The sequence below is a fragment of the Hakea prostrata genome, chromosome 9, assembly GCF_041222555.1.
Source record: "Hakea prostrata isolate BN-2017 chromosome 9, UWA_Hpros_2, whole genome shotgun sequence".
Classification (NCBI taxonomy): Eukaryota; Viridiplantae; Streptophyta; class Magnoliopsida; order Proteales; family Proteaceae; genus Hakea; species Hakea prostrata.
This window is the reverse complement of record NC_142608.1, coordinates 12,185,141-12,195,545: the sequence shown is the minus strand read 5'-3', so window position 1 is coordinate 12,195,545 and position 10,405 is coordinate 12,185,141. Positions and strand designations below refer to the sequence as shown.

The window sequence follows — 10,405 nt, the reverse complement described above, 5'->3', positions numbered from 1 at the left end:
TGGTTTTGTAAAAAGAAGAAGAAAATAGATAGTTTTTACTAATATATAAAAACAAATTTGCAAAACCACTTTATTGATAAATCTTTTCAAAAGGCACTCTGTAGGTACGCATACACTTTTGTAATTGTCAAGTCACTTGCAGTGGAGCACTGGTTACTTAGATCAACACTTAACATACAAAAAATTTTGACATGGATGAACTCCACATAATCAAAATGTACTAACCATAGAGAGACTAGTCTTCATATCTCCTATAGTCTGAGCAATTTCAACTTGTACCCTCAAACCCATCATAGTCCAACAATGTATATTTACGCAATAATACATTATGATAGGCGCGATCAAGTCGAGGACTACAAAGTGGTTCAAACTGGATGATCATCCATAAAACTAGTCCAAACAATCCAATGGACCAAATAACCACATAAATCACCATAAATAATAAATGCCACATATAATCAAAATAATCTTTCAAATGTCCAATATGAATGTGTAAGTAATATAATGACATGTATTGGACGACACAATTCCTACAATCTCTCACTTGGCCTAACACAATCCCAAATCCATTATATGTTTTTCAAATATACCAAAAGACAAACCTTTTGTGAAGACATCAGCCAAGTTTGACTTTAGATGGCACTCTCTAAACAACAACCTCTTGCTTTATAATCACATCACGAATATAATGATATTGACCTTCTATATGCTTGGCCTGAGAATGACACTTTAGATCTTTAGTGATGGCAATTGCAGAATATTGTCACACAAAAGTGGAATAGGTTTCTTTATACTATCCACTATCAATAATTCTGACAAAAACTTCCAAAGATAAATATCTTCTTTGGTAGCTGCATTTAAAGCAATATATTTTACTTCCATTGTCAACTACACAACACATTCTTCTTTCTTACTTTTCCAAGCAATAGCAACACACCCCAAAGTGTACACATAGCCAGAAGTAGATTTTCTGCTATCAACACACCCTCGTTAATCAAAATCTAAATATCCAATGAGGTCAAGCTTATCAGAATGACAAGCAAATCAAAAGCCTTTTGTTCGCTTAAGATATTTCATTATCCATGCAGACCAACCCAATGCATTCTCCCAATATTACTTTGAAAACGACTGATCATGCGAACTGCAAATGCTATGTCTGGATGAATTCAAGTCATCGCATACATCAAGCTTCCCACAGCAGATGCATAAGGAAATAATGAATCATTCAATTTGACATTTGGTAACAATCTTTTTTGAGAACTACATTTTTTGCAAAAATCGTTTTCTAGCATTTTTATTACAGAACGGTGGTTTGAGTACAATTTTAACTGTTTGTTAAAATTTGTGCTGCGAACAATTGAGGTGATGGAGACTTAAAAAAAAAAAAATCTTATGAAGGCGGGAAAGAGTTAGAAGTTGCATGTGAATGAAGTTTGAGTTGATTGTTTCCCTCTTTGACTTGTTTTTGTTTTTGAGAACGACGAAACAAGTTAAAATTGTTTTGCAAAAATCTTCTAAAACAAGAAAATTGAACCAGTACGTTTTCTGAAAACAAAAGAACAACCCATTTTACCAAACGCTTTTTTGTGTTCTTTGGCGTTCTAAGAAGGAAAGAATGCCAAAAACTGTTCCTTGGCCCATTACCAAACCTACCCTTAAAAGATTTATAAAAATCCTAAAAAAGCTAAAAATAAATAAATTTGAAGAAGTATAAGAAAACTAGTAAATTTAATGGTTTTCCTAAATAAAAAAAGGCAGAGGGGAAATAATTATTCAATTCAGAGAAGGTCAAGAAGAAGCAGGGAGTGGAAGAGAGCTGAGACGTGAGAGTCAAGAGAGAGAACTTATAGGCAACAGTGATTGAAGCATCAAAATTGGGGGTGTTTCTGTGATTGGATTGTGAAAGAGGAGGAGAAAGTCGAGAAGATGTTGATTCTTCCTGCATTTTAATTTTAGTTTTATGGGGTAGCCATTTTTGTCAGATCTCTGGTGGGTGAATTCTTGCAAGGGGGAGGGGTGAGGTGGTTTCCGGTGGCAATGGTGGGCAGTTTCTGGGAGGGATAAGAAGACGATGAGCGAAAGGAGAATACCTTCACCTACCTAAGGGTATTTGGGTATTTTTATTACCAAGAGGACATTCAGGTAATTTGAACTTTTAATAAGGGTAAGGGCATTTAGATAATTTTACTCACTATTTAATAGCAAAACTTAATTGTGGGTAACTTGTAATTTTTCAAGTGGGTGCCATGTAATTGACAACATAATAGTGGGTGGTCACTAAGGGTGTCAATTGCGTACTGAAACCATTTAACCGTACCGAACCACACTGTTCAAAACTAGATACGGTACGTCACCGAAATCGAATTTCTCCGATGCGGTTCCGGTTAGGGTATTCATACCGTCGGTATGTACCGAAACCGTACTGCATTGGTACTATACCAAATTAAGGGATATAAATGTAATTTTACAATTGAAACACTTTACCTTTACCCTACCTTGAAATAATCCTAAAAACTACTCTTCCCTGCTGATAAATGTCTATTCTATTTTTGCCCTAAGAACCTGTCTAAAATTAAGATCCTGAGCATGGATTTGGATGATTCTATCTTATAATTATTATTAAATTAACATGGTATAGTTTGTTTTGTTGCTTATTGATTTAATCTTAAGGAAAAAAAGGGAAGAATTTGTCTACGTGATCATTCTTCTTTTCATGCTTCTGTCGGAGCTTGAAGAGATTTACATTTCTAAGTTTCTGGTAATTAGATTTATTTTCTTTGTCTTTGTTAATTAGATTTACTTGTTTTGTCTCGTTAATATCAGATTCTATCGATTTTTTGATCGCAATTTTATTAGGATCTTAATGAACTAATAACAAAAGTGGCATGGGTTCGTTCGTCTTAAAATTGTACCGCTCTAGATACCATGTTTAAACCATTTTCCCGCCCCGATTTAATACCGAAACCGTACCATACCGTGTAAATTTGGTACGATATTATTCTGGTTTTCAGGATTCAAAGTTGCAATGTACTAAAACCATACCAAATTACTGAAACCATACCAATTGACACCCTTATTGGTCACTAGTTTCACCCCCAATAATAATGGGTCCCCCGTGTGTTGGGTTTGGGTGTCTTGTATTCTATGGATCCATGCAATTATAGTTTTAGTTGTATTTGCAATTGAAACAGGGTTTGGGTCAATTACTAGTACTGGGTTAAAATTGTAATTATATTGGGGGAAAAAAAAGTAAAGAAAAAAGAAGAAGAAGAAGAAGAAGAAGAAGAAAGCAAAATGTAATACTTTGTGGGTGTGAGGTTTTCTGAAATAGTGAAACTTCTTTTTCTCTCTAGCGGACGTAGGCAGGGTTTTGTTGAACCACGTTAAATCTCTCTTGTGTGTTTTGCTTTGGTTCTTCTCTGTTCGTGGTTGTGCATCCGTTATCCCTAACAAGTGGTATCAGAGCAAGGTTCGGTGGATTGTTACCAGAGGTGTGCGAAGATCCAGAAAGGAGAGGATAGGTGCCAAGAGAATAGGGAAGGGTTTGACGGATTGATCGAAGGTACGACTAGAATCGTGAATTTTTTTTCTTGTGCTTTGATCGAATTGGATCGGTGAAAGAAAAAAAAAGACGATCTTGTTTAAGATCATTGGTTAAAAGAAAAAAAGGTTGAGCGGTCAAGGAAAGTGCTGACCGTGAGGAAGAAAAGGAGCTTCAAGTTTTTTTTTAATCTTTTTTTTATGCAATGACATTGCTTTGAAAAAAAAAAAAAAGTTGAAAACTGTTGAGAGGTGGAACGTAAGAGAGAGGAAAAAGACGAAAAAATGAGAAGATTTTTTTTTTTTGTTTTTTATTATCGAATTAGTATCATACAAGTTGTTTCCACAGTATTTTGTGTGAATGTATTTTGTACGAAGTTAAGTGTTCATAAGGTTTTTGGGAGTTCCGGACTCAGTGGAAGCGACGGATCGAGGAGATGTTGCTCCGTTGATATTGATTTTGTGAGTTTGTACGGAGATTAACGAACAGGTATTTTGGGTTGTGACGGGTATGAAGGGCACAAATCAGATGGTGTTGAAGAGTTCTAATTTCTCCATAGAACTTTATAATGGTCATAAAGATTTCACCTTATGGCAACAACGGGTGAAGAACATCCTTACGCCGGAAGGGACTGTTAAGGCTCTCAGAAAAAAATCAGAAAAGCCAGAGGCGATGAAAGAAGACAATTGGCAAGAATTGAGGGATCTAGCAAATAGTATGATCTAGTTGTATCTTGCGGATAATTTTCTTCGTGAAGTCATCGGGCTGGCGGATCCAGAGGAAGTTTGGGCAAAAATGGAGAGTAGGTACAAGTCCAAGTCGTTGACAAATCGATTATTTTTAAAGAAACAGTTATATGGCATTTGATTGTCAGAGGGAGCAAATTTTGACAAGCACCTTGATGAGTTCAACAGGATTTTGACGGAGTTGTCGGCTCTTGATGAGGAGATCAAGGAGGAAGACAAAGCGTTACTCTTGTTGGCATCATTGTCTCAGTCATTTGATCACATTGTGACCACATTACTTTTTGGTAAAGACACTTTGAAACTTGACGATGTTATTACTGCATTGCTAAGGAATGAAACACAGCGGAAAAATAGCGGTGATAGGGAGTTAGATGAAAGTAGTGCCTTGGTTGTAAGGGGTGGTCATAGCAGAGGAAGATCAAATGAGAGAATGGAGGGGCCTAGCAAGTCAAGGGGTCGCTCAAAGTCTGCTGGTCGCAAAGTAGCTTGTTACTATTGCAAAGAGGAAGGTCATATAAAGAAAGATTGTCCAAGGCTTAAGGAGGATAGGAAAAGGAAAGACGGGGAGAGTGATAAATCATCTATTGCTGTCTTATGGAGCGATGATGGAGGAGATGATGTCTTTCTGACTTCATCATCAGGTTTGGATACTTCAGTTTGGATTTTAGACTCTGGGTGTTCTTTTCACATGTGTTTAATCAGGAATCAGTTTGCTACATATCATGCATGTGAATGTGATATTGTTAAGATGGTAAATAATGTGGAAAGCAGGGTTGTCGAAGTTGAGACTATGCAAATTTTCATGTTTGATGGGATTGCGCGAACTTTGACTGGGGTTAGACATGTGCTAGATCTAAAGAAGAATCTGATTTCATTGAGTACTCTAGATTTAAAGGTTTTAGATGGTCATCTGAAGGTGGAGTTCTCAAGGTTTCAAGGGATCCATGGTTGTGATGCGGGGAAAGATGGTTAGTAAGTTGTACAGGCTTGAAGAGAGTATTGAAACATGTGGAGCTCCAGTTGACACTTTGGTAAGAGCTATAGGTAGACATAATTTGCAGGTTGTTCAAGCGCAAAACAAGAGCAAATCTGAAAAGAAGCGAGTGACTTTCGCATTGGATTTGATGAGTAGTAGTGATCTCTCAGAGCCGGCTGTGACAAAAGGAGTGATGGAGCCACGTCACGTCGTATAGCGGTGATGAGCTGTACGGGACACCCCAGGTGTGGTGGGGGATGTGTGCCATGCTAGTTTAGTGATGGCGGTAACAAAAGCATCCCTGGAGGGGATGTTGGCCATGCGGTAAGGTGTGGTGGATACACAGAGATGAGGATTGCAGAGAGACATCATCAACGGTTTTTTCTTCAAGGTGGTTTGCAGAATTCAAGCCAAGGTGGAGATTGTTGGGTTTTGGTGTCTTGTATTATGTGGGTCCATATAATTATAGTTTTAATTGTATTTGTAATTGAAACAGGGTTTGGGTCAATTACTAGTACTGAGTTAAAATTATAATTATATTGGTTTAGTGTTTTAGGTTTCCCTATATTAGAGAACCAAAAAAAAAAAAAAAAAAAAAGGAAGCAAAGGGTATTACTTTGTGGGTGTGAGGTTTTCTAAAATAGTGAAACTTCTTTTTCTCTCTGGTGGACGTAGACAGGATTTTACTGAACCACGTTAAATCTCTCTTCTATATTTTGCTTTGATTCTTCTTTATTCGTAGTTGTGCATCCGTTATTTCTAACACCGTGTAAAAACTCTTTTAAATATAAACATATATATTTACCCGTAGTGATTCTTAATGTAAAAACTCTTTTAAATATAAACATATATATTTACCCGTAGTGATTCTTAATGTAAGTTTTAGAAAAAAATGAAAAACAGACAAAATTATACATAAAAAGTCGATTAATTTATAGGCTGAAGCGGCTTTTTAGAAAAATCCTTGGAAAAATGTTTTTTTAGGTACAAGATTTAAAAATTTTAATAATAAAAAATTACAATCAATAGCTTGGGTGATTGTGAGCATCTTCTACATGAAAAATATGGAACTTTAGACTTGACTCAAAGCATAGCTGCAGTGGTTTCAGTCTTTTATTTATTTTGATTTTTTTAAAGAAGAGTGATATTGAAAAATTTTCAAATTATAGTACGCTGACTCATTATTTAACCTTGTTATTCTAATAGCAAAGGTATGGTTGTTATATAATCCAAACATAAAGAATGTAAACATAATAAAATAAGTTATAGGGGTATAAACATAATTGTTTGCAAATACAGGAGATGTAAATGTGATTTGCTTAATACAATATTGGGTTTTAATTAAAGAAGAATTGTGATTCAGGTGTTTAACTTGCTCTCCTAGCTTGGACAACCCTCTTAATTTCGAGTTGGAGGGAATGGCTATGTTCCTTTACATGTAGGGATGTAAATCAAATAGTGATAATACCATATCTACGTCTTATTATATTCGGATGAATTTGGATAAACATCCTATCGGTTTTCAAACGAAGTTGAATTCGGATGATGGTCGGATAGCAGTTTTCTTAAGTAGATTATTCTAAATAGGTATGAATACAGATTGAATACAAGTTTTCTACTACCTATTGACATTTATCGTTTTATTTGTGAGGGCTAAGTATGAAATTTACGAATTTAATAATTTTGGTAATTATTTTAGTAGAAAATTCAGAAAAATATCACATATCTCAAGTAAAAAATTTATAAACATAAGAAAAATAAATACAAATAAGTAACTTAATCGGATAATCTTATCAGACAAATAATAAGTGGTAGGAAAGTGGTATTACCATATCTGCATCCAATTAGTAATCGGACGGATTTAGATACCCCTAAAACAAAACGAAATGGCCGATTAGAATAAGCTTAATAGTATGAAGTGATGTTATGATTTTAGTCTTCATATAGAACCACTTGTGCATGTGAGTGATAATTAAGCTCTAGCACAAAAATAACCAAAATCTAATTTCCGCCGTTATCTATATGGGGGTAGATGTTGAGCCCAAGCTCCAAGGCCTAGCCCAACAGGTAATGGGCCGGTGCAAGAGTCCATTTAAAGCTTAAGCCCTTGGACACTAAAATCAACGTCTTCTCCCCATTTGTCCTCTGCAACGCTACAAAATCCCTGTCTCTCGTTCTGCCCCCGAACCCTTCCCCCCGTTGGTTCCCAGCACAGAAGGTCAGATGAATCGTGTTTGCTCAAGAATGTACAAGTTTCACTCGCAGTCCAGAGCTTTTAGGATCCTGTTCTACTCAACAGAAACCCTTAATCCCTATACTTCAAGGTCTACTTCAGCCGTAAGGCTGTTCAAGAGGATTTCTCCGGTGGGAGTGGGAGATTTTAATGCTTCAATAGTTCCATTTCTCGATCAATGGATTGAAGAAGGAGAAGCTGTCAGCAAAAGAGAACTTCAATCGATGATTAAGAGCCTGAGAGAATACAGACGATACAACCATGCTCTCCAGGTACTACTTTCTGCTTCTTGTTTCCATAGTTATTTTCTGTATTTTCCCCCCATAATTTTTTACTCAATCAAGTCGCAGCTTTAGGGTTTGTTTTGCAATGGGCACAATCTCTGATCAGTTCTAGCATTGTCTTCTCTGTATTAAATAATTATTTGGATTTCAGCAAGGAACTAATCAGTCATGTCTTCTTTTAAATCTTCTTTTACCCTGAAAATGGAAATAGTGAAGCTGAAGCAGGTAAAAATTTAAAACCAACCTGATGGAATAAAACCCACGATGAACATTATTATCCATATGTATTATTGGCTATGCATATGGAGGCAGTCACCATAATAATGCTTCAGGTTAACATGCATGGCTTTGTGGCTGAAGCACCCCTCTTTTCCTTTCTGCAGCAACCCACTTTTCAGGTAGAAGACAAGTTAATTATTGAAATTATTAAGTATTAGCTCCTCAGCTGCTTCACGATGTAGGTTTTCACATTTATTTCCCCTTCAGATTGTAGGAGAACATTTTATTCTTAATACAGAATTTTGCAGCCAAACTTGTATTGACTCCACATTCCCTGATTAATTCCTTGGTAGTTTCTGGTTGGACATACCATTTTGTTCCGTTACTCATAAGTATTCAATGTCAACGAAAGATATGTGGTAAAAGATCATCTTGCAGCTACTTTTATATGCTTAATTCACTCAGTTATGATAATAATAAATACTAAGAATTCCCTGAAATCTTTATATCACCTAACGTTGTTTCTAGCTCATCTTTTAGGTGTCTCAGTGGATGAGCGATCGTAGGTACTTGGACCTATCAACATCTGACATTGCTGTTAGGCTGGATTTGATTGCAAGAGTTCACGGCGTAGAAAAAGCGGAAGAGTATTTTAATAACATTCCAAAACATTTAAGAATCTCCTCAACATATGGTGCTCTTCTGAACTGCTACACATATCATAAATCCGTGGAGAAAGCAGAGGCTCACATGCAGAATATGAGGGAGTTGGGGTTTGCAATGTCTTCAACATCTTACAATGTATTGATGAATCTATACCATCAATTGAGACAGCAGGAAAAGCTAAATTTCCTGTTTCAAGAAATGGAACAAAAGGGCATCCTTCCAGACAAGTACACGATCAGCATCTTGCTAGGTTCATTTGTAGCCACTCATGACATTGAAGGAATGGAGAAAATTCTAGAGAGGATGGAAGCAGATCCTAAGGTAACTATGGATTGGAATGCTTATGGTATTGCTGCAAATGGGTACATAAAAGCTGGGTTTATAGACAAGGCATTGAATGCTGAAGAAATCAGAGGAAGTGGTAACTGGTAAAAAACGTAGGCCTGCAGTTAATTTCTTCCTCACTCTGTACGCTAAAATAGGAAAGAAGGATGAAGTGTATCGAATATGGAATCAACATAAAACATCAGAAAAGGTCTATAACTCAACATTCTTGTCCATGATTGATTCACTGCTGAAGTTGGATGACATTGAAGATGCCGAGAAGATCATAGCAGAGTGGGAATCTAGTGGTACTGTGAATGATTTCCGTGTTCCAAACTTGTTACTGGCTGCATACTGCAAGAGATGTCTTTGGGGGAAGGCCGAAGACTTTATAAATAAGGCGACGGAGAAGGAGAAGAAACCTCACCCAAGTACATGGGACTGTTTGGCAACTGGCTATCTTCTGGATAATCAGATGCCAAAAGCATTGGAGACAATGGAAAAGGCAATCATGGCAAGTAAACCAGGGTGGAAGCCAAATTGTTCCACATTGGTTGCTTGCCTGGAATATTTGAAAGCACAAGGAAATACAAAAGGGGCAGAGGATTTCATTGGGTTACTTAGGACCCAAGGTACCTTACCCTCCAATGTTTGTGATGAGTTGCAGAAATATGTTGAAGATGGACAACTGGAATCCGACAAACTTCATCTGATCATAAAGGGATCTTTTGGAGATAATGAAGGCAGGGAATCCCCAAAATGATGTTGCAAAGTTGCAGCTGATGTATGACGTAAGGTATCTTAGAGCTCAATATTGACCAATGATTATGATGCCACCACTTCGACTGCCACCAATTGACCTTTGATAGAATTTACAAATTGTTACAAAGATGTAAATTGAAGCATGAAGGAGACCAATGAGGAGGGAGGGAGGGCAAGTTGCTGTTCATATGGACAGTGCGTGCAAAACTGCTTATCTGCATTGACTGCTGGATTTAGTGGTTTTGGTTTTTGCTTCTTTCTTTTTTTATTTTAATTTATTTTATTTGTTTTCCTTCTATTCTTAGACATTCATTTCTGTTATGAAAGTTGTTCAAGATTGATTTGGTTTCCTCTATAATTCAGGTGTTTCTTGGTTACTGTGATTCATTCACTGTTGAATTAAGCACAAGTATTGAATGGCTCTCTTCTGACGAAGGGGTCACATAGAGATACTTCCCTCTGGTTAGAAAAGATGGACCTCTTAGTTCAAGTGGTAATGTCTTATTAAGCTAAGTCGGGGTCTTGCTGGTTAGTTATTTCATTGTATCTGGGTCCTTGTTCCATTCTTCTTGTAGTTTTTGCTTCTCATATGGTTATGCTTGTCTGGGTTACTGTACATATCTTTGTTGCTCTGTATCTTAATGAAATTAATTA

The 10,405-nt window shown here is 36.6% G+C and overlaps 1 pseudogene across 1 annotated transcript; it reads left to right on the top strand.

Moving 5' to 3' along the window:
- The first annotated feature begins 7,414 nt into the window (after nt 1–7,414).
- LOC149004677 (pentatricopeptide repeat-containing protein At2g20710, mitochondrial-like) lies at nt 7,415–10,109 on the top strand (annotated as a pseudogene). The gene is made up of 2 exons (XR_016169952.1): nt 7,415–7,768; nt 8,540–10,109. The product of XR_016169952.1 is annotated as a pentatricopeptide repeat-containing protein At2g20710, mitochondrial-like (transcript).
- The last annotated feature ends 296 nt before the right edge of the window (nt 10,110–10,405 follow it).